Raw genomic sequence first — 14,509 nt, forward strand, 5'->3', positions numbered from 1 at the left:
TCTCAATCACGTAGCTCCTCAATCTGCATGACGAGGCTGAGTGCACGCCGGTTCATACCTCGCACCGTGGAAAAGTTCCTGCCAGTACTGGGAATCGAATCCGGGTCCCCGGTATGAGGATTTCTTGTGTTTGATCTCTCACCTATGGAGGCGGACACTAACGACATCAGTTTATACTTTTAACGGACAGAAGTTATATTTTCATGCTTTAAGTGAACTAATAGAGATTGTATTGTAAAAACGATATTCCACTCACCCATGCCGGTTCCCGTTTCCGTCATGCTTCAATGTGCAATTTCAGTCGAGTGTTACGGGCCATACCATAGTCGGGTGGTATGGTCTAAACAAAAAATTTTTTGTTTTGTCTTTAGGCCGCGATGCGAAGTATCAAAAGGCAGGCGGCCCTTGAGGGTCTATGGAGATGATCCGAGACTGCAATGAAACGAGCGGTTCCCAGCATTTTGGAAGGCGAAATGACAGAAAGGCCTACTTCCGATCGTTTTAATGTTCCTAGAATTACACTGGAAATCAGATTAAAGGAATCAGTAGAAAGTTCATATAGGGTTTTCTAACCCAACATCTCACGAAAATTACGAAGAGATACATGTTAATGGCGCTGTCTAATCTAGCTTCAGAAGTTGAATTACGAGTTGGAAGAAAAATTTGAATTGCGTCACAGATTTAACAAAGAAAAGAAATTGGCAGGTACAATTTTTTATCAAAACTTTATGAAGAAGCACGCAGAACTGTTTTACAGAAAACCTCAGTACGCAAGTGTAATGCGTTGTGGCAGTTTCAGTCGACCAAAAGTTGAAAAGATTTTTAACAACTTGTATTTATTATCTTGCCGTTTTGTCACATAAACTGATTATTTTTGAAGCACAAACACAGGGTTTTTTCATTTAAAAACCTGTATTTTATTGTATGGCTCATACTAACAGACATTTTTTGAACATCTCGAACTGTAAGTCTTAGAAAATCTTTCCTTGCTGTGTGTCGTTATGATCAGAATTCTTTTTTCGTTTTTTCACAGTTTACACCAAAAAAAATGTTCAAGTAAAGGTTTCATGCAGTTATACCTGATATCAAAACAACTAAGATTTTGGCTTAAGTGGTCCGTACTTGCCGCCGTCCCCCAATATTAATAATACTGTTCGGACTGTAGAAGTAAAAACATGGTTTATTTTCTATTTCATGTATTGCTTTTGTGCACCAAAATTTAATTTACTGTAAATGCTGCCTCTGTCATGCGGTTAGCAACCAAAAATATCTTATTACGCTTCAGTTTTTGTTAGTTACATTTTTATTTGTTGATAAATATGGAATTTAAATAAAAGTAACAAAAATGTTGCTACTAGCGAGATTTGAACTATTTACCTAACTTTCATGGTCATGTTATGGGCTTTACGTAGTTATATCAGTATTTTATGTGTGTGCAATGGAAATGTCTTGACACTTGGGACAGTAGTGCAGCGACGTTACTATTACATCTACTGACAACTAACTTAATAAATTGCAAACGTTTTATGCTTAACAGTACCAGGAAATCTTCAAGGGCGATTATTTCTGTGGTGTCACCGCCAGACACCACACTTGCTAGGTGGTAGCTTAAATCGGCCGCGGTCCATTTAGTACATGTCGGACCCGCGTGTCGCCACTGTGTGATCGCAGACCGAGCGCCACCACAGGGCAGGTCTCGAGATACGATATAGCACTCGCTCCAGTTGTACGACGACTTTGCTAGCGACTACACTGACGAAGCCTTTCTCTCATTTGCCGAGAGACAGAATAGCCTTCAGCTTAGTCAATGGCTACGACCTAGCAAGGCGCCATTAGCCTTACATAGTTTGATAGTGATCGTATGAAATGTCTCAACAAGAAGAACGATGTATGCAACAAGGATAAATAAAAGTTAAGTATTCGAGGAGCTGCATACTTTTCTTATTAGCATTCAATACTTATCCTGTTCCAGAATTCACGCCCGTCTCCTCTATCTACAAGGTGTTGGCACATTTACCAACACATCAATTTCAATCTTTTTTTTTCAGAGAATTGCATCGAACTGCATTAGTAAATTCATACTGTGACACTGAGTTTCACATCCTGTAAGCAGTGTATGTAGGACACTGACAGTGAGGAGCGCCTGCCACCTCGCCAGTCGGTTACCCACCTTACCGCGGAGCTTCACCGGTCCACTCAGCAGGATGCTCGCGTACTCATGCTTCCGAACGGAATTCCAGCACTTTCTGTGCTATGCATCGGGGCTGGCAGAGGACCGACGTACAAGGTTGGAAGCATTACTTAAAGCTGACAGTTCAGCTGTTTTATCGACTGTGAACGCATCTGAATCAGGAGTCAACTGTGGTTCATGCAATTGAAGACGGAAAACTAACACATGCATTGCTCAACATCTGCACGTAATCCTTGTTAATGCTGTTTCACCTCCGAAAATAGACTGGAAATGGTTTATTTTTTATTATTATGTAACTCATTTTAAGCTACGAGTTCTTGTCGCGTAACGTGCTCTGACAAACATGTCACTTGACAGATGCTCCGGCTCCCTTTCCCGGAAAAATTTATGATCTCGCAAACCGAATTCACATTCCACCCCTACTATATAGACAGAACTATTGATTCCATATAGCTGTGTAGCATCCCGGAACATGTGATGGATATTTATTAGTACCAAGTGTACCTAGAAGAAGCATTTGCAGTTCAATCTCAAAGCAATTTACGCTGTAGCCCTAATTTTCTTCGCAACTGAAAATAGCAGATGTATCGGTTCTAAGGGGTTCCAGTAGCAATGTGGCTTAAGTACTACAGCTGAATGTCAAATACTGCTAAAAATGTAAATATAAAAGGTGTTAGCATGTATCTCAACTTTACCGCCTGGTAGTAAAATGTATTAGCTATTCTCTCTCAGTTAAAAACATTGTAGGAAGCAGGTATCTATTGCGAAGCAGTAGCTTAATATAGTTGATGATTAACACAGAGGTTTTTCAGTAGTTTCGAGTTTCATTTCGTAAGAAAAAGTATTCCGCTTCGTCAAACCCTCCCTCTTCTACGAAATTAGCATGAATATACTCCCAGGAGCTCATAATACGGGTACACCTCTCCCACATGGAAATTATTTAAGTGGATAAAAATAAACCCAACTTACGCCTAGGAAACTTTTGGCTGGGCCGAGGATATTATGAAAACGAAACAAAGGTCAACAGGGACAGCTTAAACATATAATTTTTTTTTTTTTTTTTTTTTTTTTGGTCATTAGTCTACTGACTGGTTTGATGCGGCCCGCCACGAATTCCTTTCCTGTGCTAACCTCTTCATCTCAGAGTAGCATTTGCAACCTTCGTCCTCAATTATTTGCTTGACGTATTCCAAACTCTGTCTTCCTCTACAATTTTTGCCCTCTACAGCTCCCTCTAGTACCATGGAAGTCATTCCCTCATGTCATAGCAGATGTCCTATCCTCCTGTCCCTTCTCCTTATCAGGGTTTTCCACATATTCCTTTCCTCTCCGATTCTGCGTAGAACCTCCTCATTCCTTACCTTATCAGTCCACCTAATTTTCAACATTCGTCTATAGCACCACATCTCAAATGCTTCGATTCTCTTCTGTTCCGGTTTTCGCACAGTCCATGTTTCACTACCATACAATGCTGTACTCCAGACGTACATCCTCAGAAATTTCTTCCTCAAATTGAAGGCCGGTATTTGATATTAGCAGACTTCTCTTGGCCAGAAATGCCTTTTTTGCCATAGCGAGTCTGCTTTTGATGTCCTCCTTGCTCCGTCCGTCATTGGTTATTTTACTGCCTAGGTAGCAGAATTCCTTAACTTCATTGACTTCATGACCATCAACCCTGATGTTAAATTTCTCGCTGTTCTCATTTCTACTACTTCTCATTACCTTCGTCTTTCTCCGATTTACTCTCAAACCATACTGTGTACTCATTAGACTCTTCATTCCGTTCAGCAGATCATTTAATTCTTCTTCACTTAGGATAGCAATGTCATCAGCGAATCGTATCATTGATATCCTTTCACCTTGTATTTTAATTCCACTCCTGAACCTTTCTTTTATTTCCATCATTGCTTCCTCGATGTACAGATTGAAGAGTAGGGGCGAAAGGCTACAGCCTTGTCTTACACCCTTCTTAATACGAGCACTTCGTTCTTGATCGTCCGCTCTTATTATTCCCTCTTGGTTATTGTACATATTGTATATGACCCGTCTCTCCCTATAGCTTACCCCTACTTTTTTCAGAATCTCGAACAGCTTGCACTATTTTATATTGTCGAACGCTTTTTCCAGGTCGACAAATCCTATGAAAGTGTCTTGATTTTTCTTTAGCCTTGCTTTCATTATTAGCCGTAACGTCGGAATTGCCTCTCTCGTCCCTTTACTTTTCGTAAAGCCAAACTCATCGTCACCTAGCGCATTCTCAATTTTCTTTTCCATTCTTCTGTATATTATTCTTGTAAGCAGCTTCGATGCATGAGCTGTTAAGCTGATTGTGCGATAATTCTCGCACTTGTCAGCTCTTGCCGTCTTCGGAATTGTGTGTATGATGCTTTTCCGAAAGTCAGATGGTATATCGCCAGACTCATATATTCTACACACCAACGTGAATAGTCGTTTTGTTGCCACTTCCCCCAATGATTTTAGAAATTCTGATGGAATGTTATCTATCCCTTCTGCCTTATTTGACCATAAGTCCTCCAAAGCTCTTTTAAATTCCGATTCTAATACTGAATCCCCTATGTCTTCAAAATCGACTCCTGTTTCTTCTTCTATCACATCAGACAAACCTTCACCCTCATAGAGGCTTTCAATTTACTCTTTCCACCTATCTGCTCTCTCCTCTGCATTTAACAGTGGAATTCCCGTTGCACTCTTAATATTACCACCGTTGCTTTTAATGTCACCAAAGGTTGTTTTGACTTTCCTGTATGCTGAGTCTGTCCTTCCGACAATCATATCTTTTTCGATGTCTTCACATTTTTCCTGCAGCCATTTCGTCTTAGCTTCCCTGCACTTTCTATTTATTTCATTCCTCAGCGACTTGTATTTCTGTATTCCTGATTTTCCCGGAACATGTTTGTACTTCCACCTTTCATCAATCAGCTGAAGTATTTCTTCTGTTACCCATGGTTTCTTCGCAGCTACCTTCTTTGTACCTATGTTTTCCTTCCCAACTTCTGTGATGGCCCTTTTTAGAGATGTCCATTCCTCTTCAACTGTACTGCCTACTGCGCTATTCCTTATTGCTGTATCTATAGCGTTAGAGAACTTCAAACGTATCTCGTCATTCCTTAGTACTTCCTTATCCCACTTCTTTGCGTATTGATTCTTCCTGACTAATGTCTTGAACTTCAGCCTACTCTTCATCACTACTACATTGTGATCTGAGTCTATATCTGCTCCTGAGTACGCCTTACAATCCAGTATCTGATTTCGGAATCTCTGTCTGACCATGATGTAATCTAATTGAAATCTTCCCGTATCTCCCGGCCCTTTCCAAGTATACCTCCTCCTCTTGTGATTCTTGAACAGGGTATTCGCTATTACTAGATGAAACTTGTTACAGAACTCAATTAGTCTCTCTCCTCTTTCATTCCTTGTCCCAAGCCCATATTCTCCTGTAACCTTTTCTTCTACTCCTTCGCCTACAACTGCATTCCAGTCGCCCATGCCATGACTATTAGATTTTCGTCCCCCTTTACATACTGCATTACCCTTTAATATCCTCATACACTTTCTCCATCTGTTCGTCTTCAGCTTGCGACGTCGGCATGTATACCTGAACTATCGTTGTCGGTGTTGGTCTGCTGTCGATTCTGATTAGAACAACCCAGTTACTGAACTGTTCACAGTAACACACCCTCTGCCCTACCTTCCTATTCATAACGAATCCTACACCTGTTATACCATTTTCTGCTGCTGTTGATATTACCCGATACTCATCTGACCAGAAATCCTTGTCTTCCTTCCACTTCACTTCACTGACCCCTACTATATCTAAATTGAGCCTTTGCATTTCCCTTTTCAGATTTTCTAGTTTCCCTACCACGTTCAAGCTGCTGACATTCCACGCCCCGACTCGTAGAACGTTATCCTTTAGTTGATTATTCAATCTTTTTCTCATGGTAACCTCCCCCTTGGCAGTCCCCTCCCGGAGATCCGATTGGGGGACTATTCCGGAATCTTTTGCCAATGGAGAGACATCATGACACTTCTTCAATTACAGGCCACATGTCCTGTGGATACACGTTACGTGTCTTTAATGCGGTGGTTTCCATTGCCTTCTGCATCCTCATGTCGTTGATCGTTGCTGATTCTTCCCCTTTTAGGGGCAATTTCCCACCCCTAGGACAAGAGAGTGCCCTGAACCTCTATCCGCTCCTCCGCCCTCTTTGACAAGGCCGTTGGCAGAATGAGGCTGACTTCTTATGCCGGAAGTCTTCATCCAACAATGCTTATTATTTATCGAAATTTAGGCAGTGGCGGGGATCGAACCCGGGACCGAAGACTTTTTGATTATGAATCAAAGACGCTACCCCTAGACTACGGGTTCTCTCCTACATATAATGTGGCTGCTAATATTGTAGTATTACACATGGCGTCGTAAACGAATAGGATTAAGGTGAAAATGAATAGGTACAACAAGAAGACGAAGCGATACAGTAGGAGACTAAGTGGCAATAAAGCGGATGATCTTGATATCGGGAAGTTTTGTAACCGGAAACATCACAATATCTAGAGAGGGTAAAAATAGCAGTAGTCTTTGAACGTTGTAGAGACATGAAATTTTGCAGGAGTTCCTACTGTAACCCTTCATATTATGTACTTTTGTGAAAATATAATCAGATTTAGCTGTTCATTATGAACAACTGACCTCGAGATGATTCGTTTGCTATTATTATGCATCATTTTTATACGGTTATCCTTAAAAGTCTTGCGCTTTTATACTGTAACTGTATTTAAGTCAAGTTATACGTGCAACTTTGTGAATATAGAGAAAAGTAAGAGAGATTCGATCAGTCCTGCTGCTACTTAAGAGAAGTAAGCACCTACCTAAAAAAAACTGCACCTAATTAAGGACTACCGTAAAACTATCTAAATTAGACATTCACTGATAGTCCTGCTTACCCGCCGGCCGGGGTGGCCATGCGGTTCTAGGCGCTACAGTCTGGTATCGCGCGACCGCTACGTCACAGGTTCGAATCCTGCCTCGGGCATGGATGTGTGTGATGTCCTTAGGTTAGTTAGGTTTAAGTAGTTCTAAGTTCTACGGGACTGATTACCTTAGAAGTTAAGTCCCATGGCGCCCAGAGCCATTTAAACCTGCTAACCCGACAGACAAAGTATTTTATGGAGGAATCTTATTTCGGCTTTTTGGTGCAACATATTATGCAAGTAAAGGTCATTTGCACTTTGCGCTGCATACCAGATTAGTTCAGCGGGTTTGTTACCATGCGGGACGGCTAACATGGTAAACGGGTATCACTCGACAACTAATAGTTGGCATGGTAACAGTAAAACGAGCTTTCTCTATGGAGCCAACGTTTTTCAGTACGTCACTTTGTACATTTTAAATTATTGTTTATACAACAACCGTATCTATGGGAAAAAAGTAAGCCTTTAATTTCCACAAAATATCCAAACAGGCAGTGAATCTATTAGAACTACATTAATCTACAGGATACGCAACAGCTTTGCAAGAGATCTCTTTCTTAAATTGGAACGCTAATTAACTAACCACCGGGTCAATCCACAAGACTCACGCAATCTTACTTTCGATTTTTTGAGGCAACTCTTTTGAAAAAAAACTGGTCACGACTTTCTCTATACAATTACGTGGGCTATGCAAACCGCCCGCATCTCGTGGTCGTGCGGTAGCGTTCTCGCTTCCCATGCCCGGGTTCCCGGGTTCGATTCCCGGCGGGGTCAGGGATTTTCTCTGTCTCGTGATGGCTGGGTGTTGTGTGATGTCCTTAGGTTAGTTAGGTTTAAGTAGTTCTAAGTTCTAGGGGACTGATGACCATAGATGTTAAGTCCCATAGTGCTCAGAGCCATTTGAACCATTCTATGCAAACCTATTAAAACAGAACGTTCGGTTAGCCAAGATTTCTCAATGTTTATGTGCCTTTTCGTACTCACTCTTGATCGCCTACTAAGAGCGCTAGACAAAAAATTTCCTGTGTTGGACGCGAACCGAAATATCGTACCAATAGCGTATTCAAATGATGCGGGAGTCACTGTTAACAAATGATGAACTTAACCAAGTATACGAAGTAATGGAATCTATAGAATCTTACAATAAAGTACCTAGAGAATAACTAAACTAAAAGAAGGCGACGAACCTGCAGCTAGAAATAGGCTTTACCTCGGAGATAAAAATATTGGGAACTGAATGGAAACTCTGTTCCTTCCAAACAACAGCATCATTCTGGTGCACTACTGTGGCAATCTCCGAGCAAAAGACATCTCAGTCACAGAGAACTAAATATCACAGACAAAACAAAAATGCCTTAAATCCGGCGGAAGTGTGGTACATCGTTCAGATATTTCCAATAAGAAACTCAAAAGTAGAAAGCACCATGTCATTCTTGGGACGATTTCTCTAGAAAGGGAACATATTCAGAGTAAAAATACAAACCACACTATCGTCATAGAAAGAGTGTGACTAACTCTAAGTGATATAATAAACAAAACAACTGCATAGTTAGTAAGCAGGAGTCGAAATTAAAAGCGGACTTTCCAAATAACCCAGTTAATAAAATTCGGTAATCATAGTCACCACATAAGTTCCGTTAAGTTACATGCACTATAAATTAAAGTACATACAGTCCTTCAGACCTACTGCAGAGTGACGGCTGTGTTGTTTTGCATACCCCTGTGATGCTAAAGCCCGATCTCTGGTGACCTACAGAGAAGGGAAGCACCCCATACAGTCATACAAATTAATTAAAGGAAATAATAATATTGTGAAACAAAAAAGTCTTACTGAATAATAGGCAGTGGGGGTGACCCACTCAAACGTGACAGTATGGGAATCGCACAACACACATATACACATTAATGACGCGAGGGGTCATCTAACCTACGAGGGTCATTTTTAAAATACGAACCGATTTTTAATGGCGTAAGAGCAACTTTGTTTATGAAACTACAATACGCACATTCTTTTAACTTTCGTGCGTAGTCATCATGAACATTTAAACATTTGTCAAGTAGTGGAACCACCTTTTGGATCCCAGCAACAAATGACTCTACCGTCTGACCATCAAATCAGTCAATAACAGTTTCTTTCAACGAGCCATCATCTTTCATGCGCTTTCCACCAAGAAATTCCTTCAGTTTTGGAAACAGATGGAAGTCTGATGGTGGTAAGTCAGGGCTGTACGATGAATGATCCCGTACTTCCCAATTAAACTTGACTCGTTGCATCTTTGTTCTAGCCGCAGTTTCAGACCGAGCATTGTCGTTAACCAGAACGACGCCGTTAGAGAGCAGTCCCCGTCGGCGATTTTGAGTAGCGCGCTTAAGTTTCAGTAATGTTTCACAGTATCTCTCAGTATTTATTGTCATTCCTCTTGGCAACAAGTCTAACAGAAACTGCCTTTCTGGTCCCAAAAAATCATGGTCATGATTTTCCGTGTTCTTGTTTGAATTTCCGTGGTTTCAGCGGGGAGTCTGAATGGCGCCACTCACTGGACTGACCTTTATTCTCTGGAGTGTAGTGCGCAATCCACGTTTCATCACAGATCACAACGTGGCTCAAGAACTCGTCACCATCCTTGCGATAGCGCTCTTAAACGGACAAAGAATGTGCGTTAGCTTTGTTTTGTGTTCTTCTGTCAACATTTCTGGCACCCATCTTGCTCACCCTTTTTTGTAGTAAGGTTGTCAATAACAATGTGGTGAACAACGGATCTTGAAACTTGTCGAAATTTCTGATGCAGCTCGTCAATAGTGAAGCGCCAGTTTGGCAAGCTGCCTCATCAACTTTTTGTGTTAAGTCATCATTCATGATAGTAGGCCGCCCAGATCGTTCTTCATTATGAATATATGTCCTCAATTAAACAGCCTATACCATTTACGCACATTCCCACGATGCATTATACCTGCAACATAAATTTCAACAAGCTGCCAGTGAATTTCAGCAGGACGAACTTGTTCTGCATTTAAGAACCGAAATACCGAGCGCACTTCACAATCGGCGGGATTACTGATTGACATGGCGACAAACGAAGTAGTATAACCATACAACCAACACCGGCAGAGACGTTAAACGCAATGGCGGCGTAGTGAAAGACTGGCCAGGAGCGGCCAATCGTGAAAGGACGTCACGTGACAGGATGAGCGGCCACGATGCGCTATCGGATCTTATTTTAAAAATGGCCCTCGTATACCAGGAACAAGGGGTCACTATTATAATCAGATTTATAGTTACAAGGTAAAACACATGAGTTACCTATTGACATAAACAAACGAACACTAAATGCTTGGACAAGGGGTCCTAATGGTGAACTGTAACCTTGGCACAGGTTAGGTGGACACGATGATTTCAAAGTTAAGCAGATAATAAACGAATACGACCAGTGTTTGTAAGCTTGGTCAGTAAATTACAGGAAGAATACAGAAAAGTAATATCGAACACAAATGAGATGGCCAAAGCGCATACTGAGAACAGACAAGCTGGCTGCGATGTATTAAAACGGAATTACAGGCTCTTGAACGGAATAAACTAATATCGCGTACCTGCGAAAAGGCCGATCGCAGCCATGGCGCAACTAACCGTACTCTTAGCGTAATGTGGAAAGCAGTGGCAGTAACGGCTGGGCACCCAGAGTTCAGCTCTCTTTCCGTCCTCAGAACTTAAGTGGAAACATCTTCCTTTACAACCGCAAGGCTCACCTCATCTGTAGTCCAGCAGCCTCTGTCATTACTCTTCCGTAGCATAGTGTGAAGTCATTACCCTACAAAAGCCTGAAGTGAAATGTTTTCTTTTTGGACGCTCAGTAACTTTGCTACTTTTCGGCAGAGCAGGAATTTTCCGGCCAGGTGTGGCATACATTGCCAGCTCTGTCTAGCAAAATTCAAAGAAGTTAAACAATCTCCTACTCTGGCAGATTTTTGCTACTTCCCGTTAATAGTGTTCTGAGGCGGGGAGGAAGACAGAAAATATCTCCCACTACATGTAACAATTTTGAAAAGGACCTTTGAGAAGACTGGCGTGTAGGCATAGTCGAGGAACTGCACTCTCTGAGAAAAATAACGGTAAAATCCAACCAGACTGTGGGATTTCGTGGCGTCTCCTCTGATATAACGAAGATTCACATGCTAAACTATTGGAAGCGACACCTAGCTATATATCCTTTATCTTGCTAAAAGGTGTCTATATCAATACTATTTTTTTCAGCAGAAAGAGGCCGTCCCATGTCCCACATGGAGCATGGCGTGAGTGAACTGAATGTGTGTCTGTCTACCAGAAGCTGTGGCTTCACCTCGGATTCTGAACACTTTAAAGACAGCCGACTGCTCCTAAAAGAATTCTTATCTTTTGCTAACCAGCTCGCAGGCTTCCAACTGTGTAGTTCCTTCACTGTACTAAAAAGATATATGAAGGGAAATCAGTAAGAGCAGCAGTCACTCGAGGTGCGGAATCTTGATTGCAATTATTATGTAGCGTGAATGTTCGACTAGTCGTTCGAGGGAAATAAGCTAAAATATCCTGAAATCTGTTGGGTGACAGTTTCAGAGAAAAATGGAAAAAATTGGAAATTTGTGGTAATTTCCTATGGGCCAAACTGCTGAGGTCATCGGTCCCTAGGCTTACACACTACTTAATCTAACTTAAACTAACTTACGCTGAGGACGACACACACACCCGAGGGAGGACTCGACCCTCCGACGGGGAGAGCGGCGCGAACCGTGACAAGGCGCCCTACACCGCGCCACCACCCCCGCGGCAGAGAAAAATGACCACCTGGCACTAGATTACAATTAAGTATATTTTAAACAGAACAATTTACACTCAGCTTATAAAGGGACTAAAATCAAATACAATGTCAGAATGTTAACTGGACAATACTTGCAACAATCTACTCTTTAATCATTGTCAGTGATGTGAATGTCTCTTGGTAGAAGTTAATCATTAAGATAATTGAAACACAGCTAAATAAAATAGATTAGGCATGTACTAATCAATTTCAAGCATGTAATTAGGCAGACAACATGACACACAAATTTGGCTGTGGAGAAAACTTGAACAGATTAGGATCTCAAAATAAGTTAGCGGTAATACGAAGAATACATTAATACAACATTGAGAAATAGGCGTTTCATACCACCAAAATCAACGCAACAAATTGGCTGAAAGCAAATATGGTACATTTCACAATTATGAATAGAAATCTTATCACAGATTCCCCGACGTACTTCAATGAGAACTGAAGATATTATGGTGTTATCAAAACACAAAATCAAAAACAAGTTGGACATTACTCTTTCTGAATAATAATACTCTTTCCGAATAATAACAGAAGCAAAGTGTAAGAATGTCTCCTTGTCATACATAGCGAACTGGGCTAGTAGACAAAGAAGCTGCATAATTAGTACAGGGCGTACTTACACCATTTCTGTACAGAAGACTGAAGTGTGAATATGTTGCAATGTACACAGTTATCTGTAGACTGAGTTTGCTTTTCTGTCACTATGATATAATTGTGTTAAATGTTATGATTTGTTGAATAAAATTTTGAAATAAAAAGTGGTATGAGGCGAGGAACAAAAAAATAAGAATTTAACATCCCGTTAATACAAGGATAGCTAAGGCGGATTATTGGTCATGGCCTTGTGAAATATTCAGGTCGGTCTGTTCATCTCACGAGGTATGTGGAACTCACGTGTTCACTTTTTCTGTAAAGATTTCGTATAGGTGCCAATTTAAGAATGGTATAAAAGTACAGATAGGGTCCGATGATCTGTGCAATAATAAAAAGAACCTTTATAGCCACGAGTACACGCCCTGGTGTAGAGCTCTCAGTGGCGCCAGTTGGTATTTTAGAGTTCTCTCTCTCTCTCTCTCTCTCTCTCTCTCTCTCTCTCTCTTTCTCTTTCCCCGTCTCTAAGCTGTCAGCCAGCCGCGATGGGGTACAGTCCACAAGGTGTGACGACCTTCTCCAGCAGAATTGAAATTGTGGACACGGGTTATGAGTCCTGTCCGGCTGTCTCAGTGGATAGCGCATTTGGTGGCGAAACGATAAGGTTTCAGGTTCGAAACCCGGTCTGGCACACAATTTAAATATGCCACGAAGTTTCAGTATCTTCGTTGTTTCTGAAAGTTACAGAACAGCAGTATAATTGCCATAAGTCTTAGGCCGCTTTATTGCTCCAAACTCGTTTCGCAGTGATGTTGCTCAGTGTCTGATGCCACCTGTTTCAATATTTGGTATGCTATTGCCCAGTCTTGTAGTTGGTCAAAGTATCATAATTCCAATTAAGTCCCTGCCCGACTATTGCAAACACAATGGAATCTCTTCATAGCGCTACCCTGCTAATTTAAAAATGGTTCAAATGTCTCTGAGCACTATGGGACTTAACATCTGAGGTCATCAGTCCCCTAGAACTTAGAACTACTTAAACCTAACTAACCTAGGGACACCACACACATCCATACCCGAGGCAGTATTCGAACCTGCGACCGTAGCAGTCGCGCGGTTCCTGACTGAAGCGCCTAGAACCGCTCGGCCACCGCGGCCTGCTAATTGTGCCGTCTCCTGAGTAAGGAAACTTGGAGTTTTTTTCCGTTGATTTTACGCTATCGAGCGCGTTTTAATGTTGAAATGTCATGAACTACGTGAATTGTGAGCTGCTGAAACCAATAGTAAAAGAGCACCAGTTCACAATTTAGCTAAATGTAGTAAACTGTAGTACACCAATGGAACACTTATTTCCAGTTTCAGTCACTCTACAGTTACGTCCACGATTTGTTACGATGGTCATACCAATTTTAGCAGAAGAACTGCGCATTTTGCATTATGAACTGCATTTGTGGCATATACTTGTGAAATGTTTCATGTGCATCTAAACGTCAGCTTGCCCTGGTGGTTAAATACTGACTTCAGTAACAGCACCGAATGGTGTTCATGCATTTCTACATCCATGTTCAAACTGTACCCACCATGTATAAGGAAAGTAACAGTTGCTGTAAGCTGATGTGGTGCACCACAATGTATGTTACTATAGCTCTAAAGGCAACAATATTTTACGGTTTTTGCAAGCGAAAGATGGCAACTGTCGTGTCTCAGGTTTAGAATGTTAGAAAGAGATATCAACGAAACTGCAACACATTACTAACAACGACTTGTTACTTTAAGATATTAATTTTTTTGCTGTAACATTAGAACATTATTTCAATTTTTACATTAATCTAATTACTAATGTTATTTTTGCTAAACAATATGGGTAGAGATGAGGCGTAGAGATATTGATTGC

General features: G+C 41.2%; 1 protein-coding gene across 1 annotated transcript in view; it reads left to right on the forward strand.

The window, feature by feature from the left end:
* The window catches only part of LOC124777052 (thyrotropin receptor-like), a 476,722-nt gene that overhangs the window by 106,605 nt on the left and 355,608 nt on the right, over positions 1–14,509 (forward strand). The gene's annotated exons all lie outside the window — the stretch shown is intronic.

This window comes from Schistocerca piceifrons, chromosome 1, assembly GCF_021461385.2.
Source record: "Schistocerca piceifrons isolate TAMUIC-IGC-003096 chromosome 1, iqSchPice1.1, whole genome shotgun sequence".
Taxonomy (NCBI): Eukaryota; Metazoa; Arthropoda; class Insecta; order Orthoptera; family Acrididae; genus Schistocerca; species Schistocerca piceifrons.